Source organism: Eptatretus burgeri, chromosome 4 (genome assembly GCF_056783735.1).
Source record: "Eptatretus burgeri isolate ZD-2024b chromosome 4, Ebu_testis_v1, whole genome shotgun sequence".
NCBI classification, from domain to species: domain Eukaryota; kingdom Metazoa; phylum Chordata; class Myxini; order Myxiniformes; family Myxinidae; genus Eptatretus; species Eptatretus burgeri.
Genome location: NC_140964.1, coordinates 15,315,261 through 15,330,260, shown reverse-complemented (window position 1 = coordinate 15,330,260; position 15,000 = coordinate 15,315,261). Strand labels below are relative to the sequence as shown.

At 34.6% G+C, this 15,000-nt stretch overlaps 1 protein-coding gene and 1 long non-coding RNA gene across 2 annotated transcripts in view; both read right to left on the bottom strand.

Moving 5' to 3' along the window:
* Window positions 1-15,000, bottom strand: part of HIBADH (3-hydroxyisobutyrate dehydrogenase) — a 159,022-nt gene that overhangs the window by 33,932 nt on the left and 110,090 nt on the right. The gene's annotated exons all lie outside the window — the stretch shown is intronic.
* Window positions 14,950-15,000, bottom strand: part of LOC147027524 (uncharacterized) — a 2,957-nt gene continuing 2,906 nt past the window's right edge. The window contains exon 2 of the long non-coding RNA XR_015057078.1: window positions 14,950-15,000. This exon is cut by the window's right edge and continues 1,561 nt beyond it. This is a non-coding gene — a long non-coding RNA (uncharacterized LOC147027524).

Below are 15,000 nucleotides of genomic sequence, written 5' to 3'. Positions count from 1 at the left end.
TATGATAATCACTTAACCATTCTTTCTTTGGAGTTTCTTTCTCACATGCAAAAGGAAGATCTTTATGCTTATTATGAAGATCACTCGGGTACCTCAAATCAACTTCAAAATAATAACCTTCTTCTTCGTCATTCAATTCCTCTTGAGAAGAAATAACAATATTCATCAAAGCCTTTTCATAATCCTTTTCTTCCACCCACTCTAATTTACCATAAGGCAGAGATTGAGACATTGCCCATCCATACAAATTATTAGCATCAAAATACATCAAATAATTACTATCTTTTTCACTATCATAATTTGGAAGATATTTATTATTTGCTTTAGCATATCTTTTTGAACATACTTGTGATATTCCACCTCTCTTGGACTTCTCAATCATCAAAAGCATATCCACATCACTGATTAAATCTATATCTTGTTTTGTCATTTTCAACATTGCACTCCAAGCTAAACCAGGAGCTGTGAAATAGTGGGCAGGATCTAATCCATAACAATTTTTATTATGACAGAGTGATCTAAAAGCTTCAAACACATCAGCTAACAATAAAACATCTGTTTTTAGATATAAATCATGATATTCTCCAAGGTTCTTTATCTTAAATAATTTCCATATTTCTTGTGCGTGTTTATATTCCTTATCACTTATCTCTTCTTCATAAAGGTTATTATAGAAACTTTCTTTTGATGGAAGTTGTGTTTCTTTAAATCTCATAAATGAATCCATATAATCATAAGGATAAATTCCCTTACTTGTAAGAATTTTCTCTTTACTTTGAATTTCATTCCTTGTTTGAATTTCCTCTCTCGTAAGAATTCCTTCTTTAATCAGAATTTCATCTTTAATCAGAATTTCCTCTTTAGTTCGAATTTTCTTTATAATTAGAATTTCATCTTCAGTTAGAATTTCTTCATTAATTACAGTTTCCTCTTTACTTTGAATTCTCTCTTTAATCTGAATTTCCTCTTTAGTGAGAATTTCCTCTTTTGGAAAGAATGAATTAAGATTTGGAAAAGAGTCCATGGAGCTTAGATTTGATGCGAGGTAGGCTAGTGGTGTTCCCATAAACTTGTAAGAATCTAAAAACCTAATACGAGTTAAAGGTTTTGTGAATATCATTTTTGAAAATGAAATATACTTTTGACTTGTGTTTGTTATAGCAGAAATATTCCCTGGTGTTTTTGAAAGTTCATTTATAAATAGATGTGTATCATAGTTGGCGCTGTTGTGAAGAAAGACTGGAATAAAAGAAGGTAATTTATAATTAAGATTACAACAGGAATGAGCGGGACCTCTATATTTACCAGTAAGATAACAATGGTCTCTAACTTTAGACTCCTTAATTTCCCCCTCACAAATATGGCAGATATTGTTCATTCTAAATTCTAATTTTTCTTCTTTGGTTAATTTCATCGGTTCATTTGTTTCTTTCATTAATTTAGTGAGTCTTATACAATCCTTTTCTAATCGTTTTACAAACTCTTGTGAAGCATTTTTTCCACGATAATGTTCAAGTTTGTTATACTTTTCTCCAACAGATGATTTGATATAATAACAGAAACCACAAGGAATATGTTTTTGATATTTATTTGTATATGGTTCTTTTGGATTAGGAGAAGCAGTATTTATCTTTTTAAGGATACATTCAAAATCAGCGTATATCACAAATGGGTGCATGATAGATTTATTATAATCTTCAAAATAAATCTTTTCACCAGGTTTAGGCATTGTAATTACAGCTGATTTATGATTACTACAATATTTTGAATGTTGTTCTAATCGTTCTTTTGTATGAAATGAATTAAGACATCGCTTACAAGGATATATTTTGTTTGCTGTTCTGAATACCTGAGAAGAGATTAATCTTGATAAATTATTGATGTATGTGTAATGTGAATTCTTTCCAACACTAAAATATAAAAGGTCAATGTGTGTTTCTTCATTTTTATAGTTGTTTGAAATTTTTAATATTTGAACTTTGTTTGTATCCGTTAATCCATATACATTAATAGAAAGATTATTCTTTTTCTCAAATTTAGGAATATCTGTTAATGGCATTGGGAATTTAAAATCTTTAATGTCCAAGGTATTCTCATATTTCATATATTGTTTTACTCTTTCTGAATTACATTTTGGTGGATGTAAGTGAGCAAGAACAGACCAGAGAAAACATTTATTATCATTGTTCTTAATATTAACAACTGCCTTCTTTAGTTTTATTTCTTTTGGTAATTCAATATAAGAAGAAGCTTTAAGAGGGTTTGATTTTAGAATGTGTATATCTAAAAGATGATTTTTTTAAATATTGAATCCACTTCCTACCACTGTATTATCAACATCCTCCTCTTGTCTTGATAGTTCTTCATAAACCCCACTATTCAAAAAATCTTGAAATGATGTTATAAAATGAAGATCTGTTCTCATATAAGGAGTTTGTTCTTCATCTTGTCTTTTCATATTCATTTTCACTCCCATATAAAACTTTAAAGTTTTTATTTCTTTTAATGTCTTTTTAATAAATTTTTCAACATCGGGTTTCACTATTTCAATTGATTCAGCTATTGATGATGGACTGGGTTCTCCAAATTGAAAAATCCTTATTTTTATATGCCCTTTAAATGCCTCATCAGTGTTTTTAATATAATAGTCTCCCTTTACTTTAAACTCATTTTTCTTGTGTTTTTGTGATTGAAGATGTTGATTATAACTACTCTTCAAAACATCCTTTGAACAGATATCACAATGTTTTCTTTCCAACTCAAGAGGAGATATTTGATGAAATAGATTAAATGTGTGTTTGTTGGTTCGGAGGTGTTTTCTATAATGTTTATATTCGTGATTACAAACATCGCAGTACGTTGTATTCACCATATTTATAGAATAAAACTTTGCTTAAACTAAAATTTTCTTGATGAAAATTTCGTTTAATTTATAGGTGAATCTGTGCTTAAAAACATTTTATCCTCCAACTTTTTCACTTAATAAATACAATGTTTCAAGACACAAAAGACAAGTTTCAATCAATCTCTTCATCTGTTAAAGATACTGAGAAATATGTCAAGGATGTAAAATTGAACAAAGATAAATATAACAACTATTGGATAAAAACTATTATGGTAAATAATATGAGTTCTTCAATTTCCTTCAGTGGAAGGGCTTTTAGTATACCTGGTAGAACATCAATTAAAGTATCTCTAACAAAAGTTTCTCCTCTCCTTCTAGTAATATATTCAAAACTAGAAAAAGCAATGAAACAAGAAAAAGTATCAAAGAACAAAAACCTTATGGATGAAGCTTTAGAAAGAAAAGATAAGACCATCTGTAATATGCAAGGAGAAATTTGGATTTTTTTCAACAACCCTAAAGATGTAAATCTTGATGAAATAAAGGATGTTAATATATCAGGTGAAATGACATTTCGTTCAATAGTAGTTAACGATAATTTTAAAATTACCTTTAATATAAAAAATGTTGTCGTTGAATCTGATAATGAAAAAGTATATCGATATCGATGGTAATATACAACTGAAAGTATAGATGAATTTCAGTTTAAGTAAAGTTTTACTTTATAAATATGCTAGACTTTCCTGATTCTCCATATGACAAATTTGAGAATTGTCCTGCGTGTGAAAGACAGGGATGAAACACAGAGTCAAAAGCCTATAAACAATGTATATTCTGTGATTATCTTCTAATTAATGATAATAAAAAATATAAAAAGGAAAATAATTCTTTTAGATTTACACCAAAAATGAATTACTTTACAAGATTGATTAGAGAAATGAATGTAAAGTATGAGGATGATAACACACCTTTCCTTACAAGGGAAGAAACTGAACGTATAAGAGAAATGTTCAAAGGATTGTTGTTGTATATTATTCATGGATGTAATTTTCAGGGAAATATCAACACAAGATATTGTATAAATAAAATAATGGATTATCTTGAAATTAAACCTGAACTTAGGATAAAATATAGAGTTTCTAAAAAAGCCAATAATAAATTAAATAACCTGTTTTTCAAATATATAAATGAATGATTTTTTACCTATTTGGGAAAATAAGATAAAATTTAACAACCATAAAAATCTCCCAAATTCATTAAGATGTCTCATAGTTGGTTCAAGTGGATGTGGAAAAACCTGCTTACTTTTAAAAATGCTCCTCACTCCCAACTTTTTAGATTATGATAATTTAATAATTTTCACAAAGTCGAGTTTTCAACCAGAGTATCAACTACTCTCACAAGGTTTTAATGCTGGTCTTCAAAAAGAAGATATAATAGGTTTATTTAAACGTCAAAAAAACCTAAATGATTATAACATTGAAGATATAATTCAACTATTTTGTGATACACAGAGATGTAAAAAGAAATCAAATCTTATAACTTGTATTCTTAGTGATAATACGGATGATATACCGTCTCCCCAAGATTTGTATAAATCAAAAAAGAACCTCGTTATCTTTGATGATTGTGTTAATGAGAGAAACCAAACGGTAATGGACAGCTACTACATAAGAGGGAGACATTCTTCTTGTAATTGTATTTATCTTAGTCAATCGTACTTTCAACTTCCTCGTCGTTCCATCAGAAACAATGCTAATACTTTTATTTTATTCAAGTTAAATTCAATAGATATCAATAATTTTTGGAGAGATAATTGTTCTACATTATGTAGTAAAAAGAAATTTGAGGATTATATGAAGCACACGACTGAAAAATATAAATATATTGTTGTGAAACAAGATGAGATATTAAGGGATATATTTTTTGTTTTATAAACAATTACATATATAAATGACAACTATTATTATAAATCTTGTGGGTAAATCTGCTTCTGGAAAAAACTTTCATAAATCAAGGTTCTTGTGTAGTACAAATGAGAATATTGTAAATTTACTTAAAAAACACCCCGTGATACGCATTGTATCAACAACAACTAGAGCAATAAGACCTGGAGAAGTAAAAGGTGAAGATTATCACTATATTTCAGTGGAGGAACATATGCGATTGAGGAATGAAGGACAAATATTTGAGGAGGTTTCTCTTGGTACAACAAAATATTCACATTGTAAGAGTGAGTTAAAGAAACTAAAATCTGGTGGTGTTGGGATATTAGAAACTAATCCAGAAGGAACGAGACAAATTATTAAATATCTGAGCGGAGTGAAGATTTTATCATTCGGTTTTGATCAGGTCAGGTCAGGTATGGGAGCATGTGCCAGAACAGCGCGTCGCTGCGTCCACTTTCCGCCGGTACTCCAGGGGCCTCCGTCTGGCCATCCCCCAGGCAGATGCCAGGCCCATCCCCATCTCCTTGAGATGATGGTCAACCTGCTGCAACCATGAGGCACGTGGTCGGCCCACTGGCCTCCTCCACTCATGAGACTCCCTCGCTGAGAGAATCTGGTGAGCAGGATCAGCGTCAGGAAAACGAGCCACATGTCCATACAGCCGCAGCTGACGCTCACGGACTATGCAGGTAACAAATCTCATCCGAGTCTCTCTCAGCAACCGCTCGTTGGACACAAAATCCGACCAGCGATAGCCAAGGATTCTCCGAAGAGACCTGGTACCAAAGGAATTAAGTCTCCGTCTCAGATCCTTGGTCAAAGTCCAAGTCTCGCACCCATAGAGCAAGACTGGAAGTACCAAGGACCTGAAGACTCGGACTTTCGTCCTCCCGCACAGGTACCGGCAGCGCCACACCCCATGATCCAGTGAATCCATGACTCCCCAGGCCCGACCCAGACGTCTATTGACCTCCGGCTCACAACCTGCGGAGACATGAATATCACTGCCAAGGTAAGTGAATCTATCCACGACCTCAACATCCTCACCACAAACAGACACAGACAGGACAGCAGCATCCAAGATGTCACCGAAAGCCTGGATCTTTGTTTTGACCCAAGAAATCCGTAATCCCAACGGCTCCGACTCCTCATTCAGCACCTCGAGGGCCCCCAAGAGGATGTCTAAAGTCTCCGCAAAGATGACTGCATCATCTGCAAAATCAAGGTCCGAGATCTTGACATTGCCAAACGATGCACCGCAACTTGATCTCTCCGACATCCTCCCAAAAATCCAGTCCATACAAGTGCTGAAAAGTGTGGGGGCAAGTACACACCCCTGACGAACTCCAGTAACAACTGGAAATAAGTCAGAGATGGTACCACCACACTTCACAGCACTCTCAGTACCAGAGTAGAGTTCAGACATCAGATCGATCAGTTTTGGTGGCACCCCACGAAGACCAAGAATCCTCCAGAGGACATCCCGATTCACTGAATCGAACGCTTTACAGAGATCAACATAGGCTGCAAGCAGCCCCTGCCGAAACTCTCGTCTGCGTTCGGTGAGGACACGAAGTGCAAGGATACGGTCAATCGTTGACCTCTTTGGTGTAAAGCCTGACTGCTCTGGACGCTGGTGCTCAAGCAGATGGTGGCGAACCCTATCAAGAATTATCCGAGCAAAGACCTTGCCCGGCACTGAGAGCAGCGTCACCCCTCGGTAGTTGTTGCAGTCTTGGCGATCACCCTTCCCTTTCCAGAGAGGGACAACAAGGCCCCTCTTCCAGTCAGTTGGGATGATACCTGTGTTCCAGGCAGAGCACAAAACTGCATGCAACGACGCGAGTGCAGCATTTCCACCAACCTTGAGAAGTTCGGCATGGATGCCACAGATCCCTGGAGCTTTGCCCCGTTTCAACTGGTTCACCGCAGCCCGTGTTTCCACAAGCGAAGGTGGACCACAGTTGATTCGAGGGTCAGCAACAGGGATTGTAACACCCTTGACGTCCAACTCGACAGCTGCGGGATCAGCCTGGTACAACCGCTCAAAGTAACCGGCCCAGCGGGCCTTCACTTCAGACTCCTCTGTCAAGAGCCTACCACTCTCTGCTCGAACTGCAGTGCTCCGAGGGATGGGCTTGGATGAACGTAATGCGCGAATTCCCCTGTAAGCGGGACGAGAATCACCTGTCCACAGGTGATGCTCTACCCCCTCACAGATTCCTCGCACATAGGCCTCCTTGTCCACCCTCAGTGCACGTACAGTTTTACGCCTCAGCTCCCTGAACAGCTCAGCTCTGCCATTCAGCCTGGCCCTGCGACTCTGGTCAATGGTATCCAGTGTCCCTTGAGAGACAAAATTCTTCTTTGCCCTGCGGTGAACTCCAAGGCATCCACCGGCATCATCAAGGACGGTGGTCTTGAAGGTGCTCCACAACTCTTCAGGACCCCCCAAAGCACCCAGACCCCCCAAGTGTCCACTCAGCCTGTTCGCAAACTCCTCAGCTACTCTCTCATCCCTGAGCTTGGCAACATCCAGCCTAGGCTGGGATGGTACCATTCTCCAGGATTTAAGGTGCAGCTTTAGAGTTGCTACAACAAGCCTGTGGTCAGTATTGAGGAACTGAGCACTCCGGTAGACCCTGCAGTTCTGGATCATCCTCCAACGACCGTCAATGAGGACATGGTCAATCTCCTTTGCCACACCGCCAGCGTTGGAATACCAAGTCCAGCGATGAGCTTGCGGGCGCTGAAACCATGAACCAGCCACCCTAAGTCCATGACTTCTTGCAAAGTCAAGGAACTTAGTGCTATTCTGGTTCATAGTTCCTGACCCATGGGGACCAACACACACCTCATAACCATCCCTATCAGTTCCAGTCGATGCATTGAAATCCCCCAAGACTAGAAGTGTATCTCGTCTGGGGCACTGATCAACCACAGTTTTGATGTTGATGAAGAAACTCAACACAAACGTATGAAAAGCAGAGATGCAAGGATTAGTGAAGAAGAAATTACAACTCGCATTAATGTTAATAAAGAATTTGATGAAATATTTAAAGAAAAGGATTTATTTGAACACATCTACTTGAATGATGAAGAAAAGGAAAATTTCCCTGTTGATCTTTACAATTCATTAAATGATATTTTACAATAAATAAATGGATACAAAAGAAAGAGCAAGAAGATTTAAGGAACATCAAGAGTTGGTTTCAAAAGTTGTAAAACAACAGGAAGACATAAAGAAGAAACGCAGACAGAAACTAACGGGCGAAGAAGCATTTGAAAAAAAACAAGAGAAATTTTTTAAACCACTTTTAAAAACTTCCCAAGAAAAAATGAAAGATGTTTCCACAGTTCCCACAGTAGAATATACTCCTAGAAAGCTTCAAATGTTAAAAGATTTCAGTCAAATGACGGAGGAAGAATTAGAGCATTTAGGAGAATTAGAATATGATGATGAAGGTTTATTTCAACAACTGGAAGAGATTAATCAACCCCCTGATTATATTGTGAATGCTGTTCAAAACAATGAATATTCAGCAGATTCAAAAACCAAAGCAGGACTCATTCCAACAGAACAACCAGCAATATTTCATCTTGTTCAAGAAAAGGTATTGATATTTAATGATGAATTAAGGTTCTTAAGTTCTGCTCAACCCCCTGTTAAACTAACTCCGAGATTAATGTTTCTTCTCACAAAAGATGGAAGACAAGGTTCAACTGTGAGGGATGAATCAAAGTATATTGATAAACCATTGGATATGGAAAATAATGATGATAGAGTATATATTGATTTGCTGAACACTCTAAATTATAAGGTTATTCTTTCTGGTAAAAGTAGGAAGAATGAGAAGGAGAAACACATTATTCAGGCTTTAAGTATCCTTGGTTCAGGTATTAGTTTTCTTCCAAATGACCCATCGCAATTAGTTAATAGACTGTTATTGTTGTTCGGCAGTAAGAAGGCTGGAAATAACAATTGTTTTAATGAAGCATCAGCCATTTTAGACCAGTTGATGAACATGAAAATAATTAATAAATCTCAATATAAAGACATTTTATCTCATATTAAATAAGATGAGAAGCACAATCCTGAGTTTTAATTTCACAACAAGCGACCACACATCTTCATTCCCATACCCACTACAACTTGACACAACAAAAGAATATGAGGCATCTTTATTGTCCATGGAGACTTATAATACCTTATTTAATATAACCGAGAAAAATGACAAGTTTAGTTATAATCCGGGAAGTGGATACAAAACGATAACAGTCTCACCGGAGCATACGAGATTTCTCAAATATCTTCCGAAATTGCTCGTCTTATGAAAGAACAGGGTGATGAACCAAAAAATATTGTTATAAACATTCAAAAACATACTTCAAAATCAACGATTAAAGTTAAAAATAACTACAAGGTTGATTTCACAATTGATAATTCATTTAGAGAGTTATTAGGTTTCTCCTCAAAAAAGATTGAAACTAATGGGACGTTTTACAGTGATAATGTCATTCAAATATCCTCAGGAATAAATTCGGTGTTAATTCACTGTGATTTGATTGATGGTGCTTATAATGATGGATTAAAAACAAATACAATATTTTCATTCAGCGCATACTCAACCCCAATTGGTTATAAATTCAATATGGAGCCTAAAAATTTGGTTTATCTACCTGTGTCAGGAAAAACCATACACAGAGTAAATTTTAGGATAACCGACCAAGATAATCGTGTGATCTCTTTTAATGGAGAAGTTATATCCATCAGAATTCACCTACGTGAAGTTTTTCAATAAATAAATACGATGGTTATTGTGAGGAAGCACGAGTTGGGAAAATATAAAATAATTACAGGGGATGGGATGTTCCTTTCCCGTACTACAAGGGTGAAGGTATGTATCTTGGTAGAGGATACTATAAACCTAAGAGACAAAGGGGTGTCGGACATCAATTTAGAGGAGATGGGATAATTGATACTCTCATGGGTATTGGTTCAACTATTCTTAAACATAAAGACCTAATTGGTTCAACTGCTTCTGCTGTGGGAAATGTAGCAGGTGCTGTAAAGAGTATAAAAGATGCTCAGAAAGAATCTCATAAATTACAAGCAATAAAAGAAATTAAGAAAGGTAAAACTCAGTTGTCCCCCAAGAACGACAGAAAATAATTCAAATACTTGGATCAGGGTTTCAAAAGTTTTAACATCTTTTTTCCTAAATAAATACAAGTATGGAAGCAATTGATAGTATCTATGATTTGGATGATACTATTATTATCTCAAACTCCACTAAAAAGAAGATTACTTCAAGGTAAATGCAATAACTGGAACAGACTGGAATACAAATGGTACAAAAAGTTTTGAAATAAATAATCAACAAACCTATTTGAATCTCTCCGAAAGTTTCTTGTTGTGTAAATTTAAATTCACTAAGGCTGGGAATAACACAAACGCTACACTTGTAAATGATTTCTTCTGGAAAATGTTTGATAGTGTGCGATTGTATATTGGAACACAAGAAGTTGAAGCGGTTGATTATGTCTCTGCTGTATCTGAAATGATGAAATTTACACTCTATACATTCAGTGATAGAATGGGAAAGGGGTCTGTCGAAGGTTTTATTCCTGATATGTCAACGGGAACAAACACAGACCCTGGATATATTCAAAGGAAAGGAATGTATAATGATGATACAAAAGCAGAAAATAGTTTTACTGTGGCAGTTCCTCTTAAAGGTATATTTGGATTTTGTGATTATGATAAAGTTCTGTATGGTCTTAAAATTAGATTTCAACTACAAAGGAATGATAATGAAAATAGATTGCTTTTTGGTGTTGGTAATGCTTTTGGTGATCAGAATAAATTTGTAATTGAGGAGATGAGTTGGTATATCAGTGAATATACTCCTAATCTTAAAACAGAAGAGATGTTGAATCGAAGACTTAACTCAAAAAACCACTCAGTGTATCATACCTCAAAAGAAGATGTCAACACGTTAAACTCAATCAAACTACTTACACGTGGAATTTGGGTGTTCTGGAAGGAAAGCCACGATATCTGTGGATGATTTTTAAAAAGCCAGATGGTGATACTGCGACTGATAAGAATAATGCATTGAGTGATAATGCTAAGGTGAAACAACTTCGCGTTTCTCTAGATGGAACATTTTATCCACGAGATAGATTGGAAATTAATTGGGAAAAAAATGATTTTGCTGAAGCATACAAGTCTTACCAAAAGGTGTGTGAAAGTAATGGAAATAAAGAACCTATTTTAGATATGACAGCATTTAAAAGTTTGTATACAATCTATACGTTTGACCTGAGCGCTCAAAAAGAAACTATAAAGTCTAATCGAGTGGATACTTCCCTATACATTGAAAGAGGAGAGAGTGAAGAAGTTGATACATATTGTTTGCTTTTGGAAGAAACAGAATTGCAGATTAATACAGATAATGGTGTGATGATTAGTCTCACATAATTTTTTGTTAAATAAATGAGTGGCAAAGTACCAACTGGGGTATATGTTAATCAAATCAATCTTCATAAACTATCATCTTGTGTTCAAAATCAAAAGCCTTGTACGATTAACGTTAATACAATTCAGAGAAAAGGAGCAGTAAGAATTGATGTTTTGCTCACAAGAGAACAGGTTAAAATCTTGAATGACACTGGCTCACTTAAAATTAAAATGACAAAACCAATGTTGAAAAAATATTCAATAAGAGAGACGAGTGGAGGATTTCTCCCATTTCTAATTCCTTTATTTGCTGGTTTAAGTGCGGTTGGAGCATTGACGGGTGGTATTTCAACAGCGGTCAAAACTGCCAACGAAAGGAAGGCTCAACTCCAGGCTCAAAAAGAATTGGAAAGACATAACAAAGAGTTGGAGAAACAAATTAGTGGAAGTGGTGTAATTGTAGATTTTGCTGAAAAACTTGAAGGTCTGCCTGATAAAGCGAGATTGTTAGTTGGAGATATGCTTTCTTCTATAGCACAAGCAGGTGTAAAATTAACGAAAAGAGGTAATGGATTATATCTTTCTAATAAATAAATGAGCATTGATGAGTGGTTGAAAGAATTTGGAAAGAATACAACATCAAATTTACAACTTGCCAAATATTGTAAGAAATTAAAAATTCATAATGTGGTTATTTGTATGAGAGATGAATTAACAAATGTGTCGAAACATACAAAGAATATTATTATGAACTTAGAAGATAATGATGGGAACGGTTCTCATTGGGTTTGTATTTTTAATAGTCAAGACAAATATTATTTTGATAGTTTTGGTCTTCCACCACCTGTTGAAGTCATAAAATTCTTACAGAATGGTGTTTATCAAACATTTCAAGTCCAATAATTAAATTCCAAGTGTTGTGGTCAATTATGTCTATATGTGTTATTTCAACTCAACAAAAATAAAAAATTTTATGATATTATTTTTAATCTAATATAAATGACTTATGTTGGTAAAGATGGTTCTATCTTTGGTGTATCTCAAGAACTGGATATTGATTTATCAAATTATTACACAAAGGCACAGGCTGAACGACATAAATATAATATAAACAAAAATATTAACATGAAAAATGCTTATAAATTAAAAAATTATCCAAGCCCGACTGACGCGAATGACTTGGTGAGATTAAGCGATTTATCACAATATATATACTTAAATAAAACGGCTGTGTATTCTAAAGATACAGAAGTGTTGATATTATCTCCAGGTCATACAGAATTCACAGTTCGAATTAAAATAAATTTTTATAAAGAAGGGCGTATCGTTTGTATGAGAATAGAACAATGGGGGTATGATATGAATGATTTAGGGTATAATTGGTCATTTAAAATTAACCTCGAAGACCTGGAACAATTAAATCAGTCTCGTAAGGAAGAATATTATCCACTTGGTATCGAGAATGAGTTTTGTGGAGCCACGATTAGTAAACAACAAATAAAAGAATTTAATAAGGGTAAATATAATAATGGTTTTGCCCTTGTTTATCTCATGAAAACAGAAAAAACAGGATTATATATAATAAGTAAGGAAATACAAAATGATTTAACTATGGGAAGATGGGGAGGTGTTTCGTGCCATAATATTATTCTAACATATATTTCTAATACATAAATGACAGCAAGAAGGCTTCAAGAAAATTATCATTTCTGTGTCCAAGCATACCTTCAAGAAAAGGGTATTCGGTATTTTAATAAATATGTTCTACAACATAAGAATGAGGTATTTTCAATAAAAGATTGGCATTATGCTGATGTTGATAAACCGACAACTTTAGATTTAATTAGAATGTTAAATAATGAAAAAATTATAAGGTTAAGAAAAGGTAAGGCTCTTTTAGAAATTCAAAAGAAATTTTATTGGTTTCCTGTTGTAAAAAAAATTATTTTGGATACAGGAATAACAAGAAATCCTGATGAATATATGTATAATATTCTATGGGGTGTAAACGATTCAAGGTAAGTAAGGGATGAGGAAGGAGTTGAAGAAGAGAGGGAAGAGGAGGAAAAGGAGAAGGAGGAGAGGGAGAAGAAAGAGAAGGAGGAAAAGGAGAAGAGAGAGAAGGAGGAAAGAGAGAAGAGAGAGAGGGAGAAGAAAGAGAAGGAGGAAAAGGAGAAGAGAGAGAAGGAGGAAAGAGAGAAGAGAGAGAGGGAGAAGAAAGAGAAGGAGGAAAAGGAGAAGAGAGAGAGGGAGGAAAGAGAGAGAATGAATAAATATCAAAATATGGAAACCAGTGAGATTCAAAAAAGATTGGTGGTATTACAGAAAATAACTCAACCCACCGAGGAGGAAAACAAAGAATTGACAAGTCTATTTGCAATATTTTCTTCAAGACTATTGACATCGTCAAGCTATTCATTTTAATTCAAGTTTTTCCTTAAATAAATGGAGGAGAGAGTGAAGGCATTTCTAAGGATTCTTTATGTTTTAAAAATTAAGATTCAAATGTGCATGTTGGAAACTAAAAGGTTTTTGCACTCTGCAGGAATTTTTCTCATAAATAAATGAGTTATTGTCTCAAATGTAAAAAGAAAACTAATACTAAAAATATTTCATATATTAAAAGTAAAAATAACAGGGTTATACAAAAAGGTATATGTTCGGTGTGTGGTTCAAAAAAAAAAATCAATTTATCTCCAAACACAAACTCGGAGGAGATATACAAAAGTTTTTATCAGGAAGTAAATTTACAACTACTGGAATACCAGGGGAATTACATCTTCCAGGTTATTCTTTCTGTGGTCCAGGCACAAACTTGGATAAAAGATTAGATGAGGCAGACAATCCTAAATCCTGGAGTAAACCAATCAATAGAGTTGATGAAGTGTGCATGAGACACGATATTGATTATGGGAATACCACAACGTTGGAAGAAAAGCATGAAGCCGATAGAGAAATGTTGTATAATTTGTCTCTGATACAAAATCCAACCTTGAGAGAAAAAGTTGATAGGTTCATCGTGAAGAAGATGATTAGTGCTAAATTGAAACTTGGACTTGGAAATTCAAAAAACTTATAGGCTCTAATGATGCCATTAAGACTGAAGAGCAATTAGCTGATGAATTACATAAACCAATATTCACAAAGTTTCAGAGAAGGAAAGTTTATTCCAAGGAAGTTGATTATATCTGGTCTGCTGATTTGATTGAACCCAATAATGATAAGGGGTACAAGTATGCTTTAACCGTTATTGATTTGAGGAGTAGATATGCGTGGGTTGTCCCTTTAAAAAACAAAACAGGTAATACTCTTATGTTAGCTTTTCAACAGATATTTAATAAAAGTAAGAGAAAACCTAAGAAATTGTGGACTGATGAGGGTAGAGAGTTTTATAACAAGACATTTATGAATTTTCTAAAAAATAACAGTATTACATTATACAGTACCTTTAATGAAGGGAAGGCAGTTGTTGTTGAACGTTTTAATCGTACCTTAAAAGAGAGACTATATAAAAAATTCACACAACTCGGTTCACAACAATGGTTATCTTTTATTCAGGATATTGTGGATAAGTATAATGACACGATTCACACGTCAACGAATATGAAGCCATCAGAAACATTTACAAAATTAAAATATGAAAAAGAGATTAATGTCAGAAAACCTAAGTTCAAAGTTGGTGATATCGTAAGAATATATAGGTGGAAATATCATTTTGAAAAGGGTTTTACTGAACGATGGAC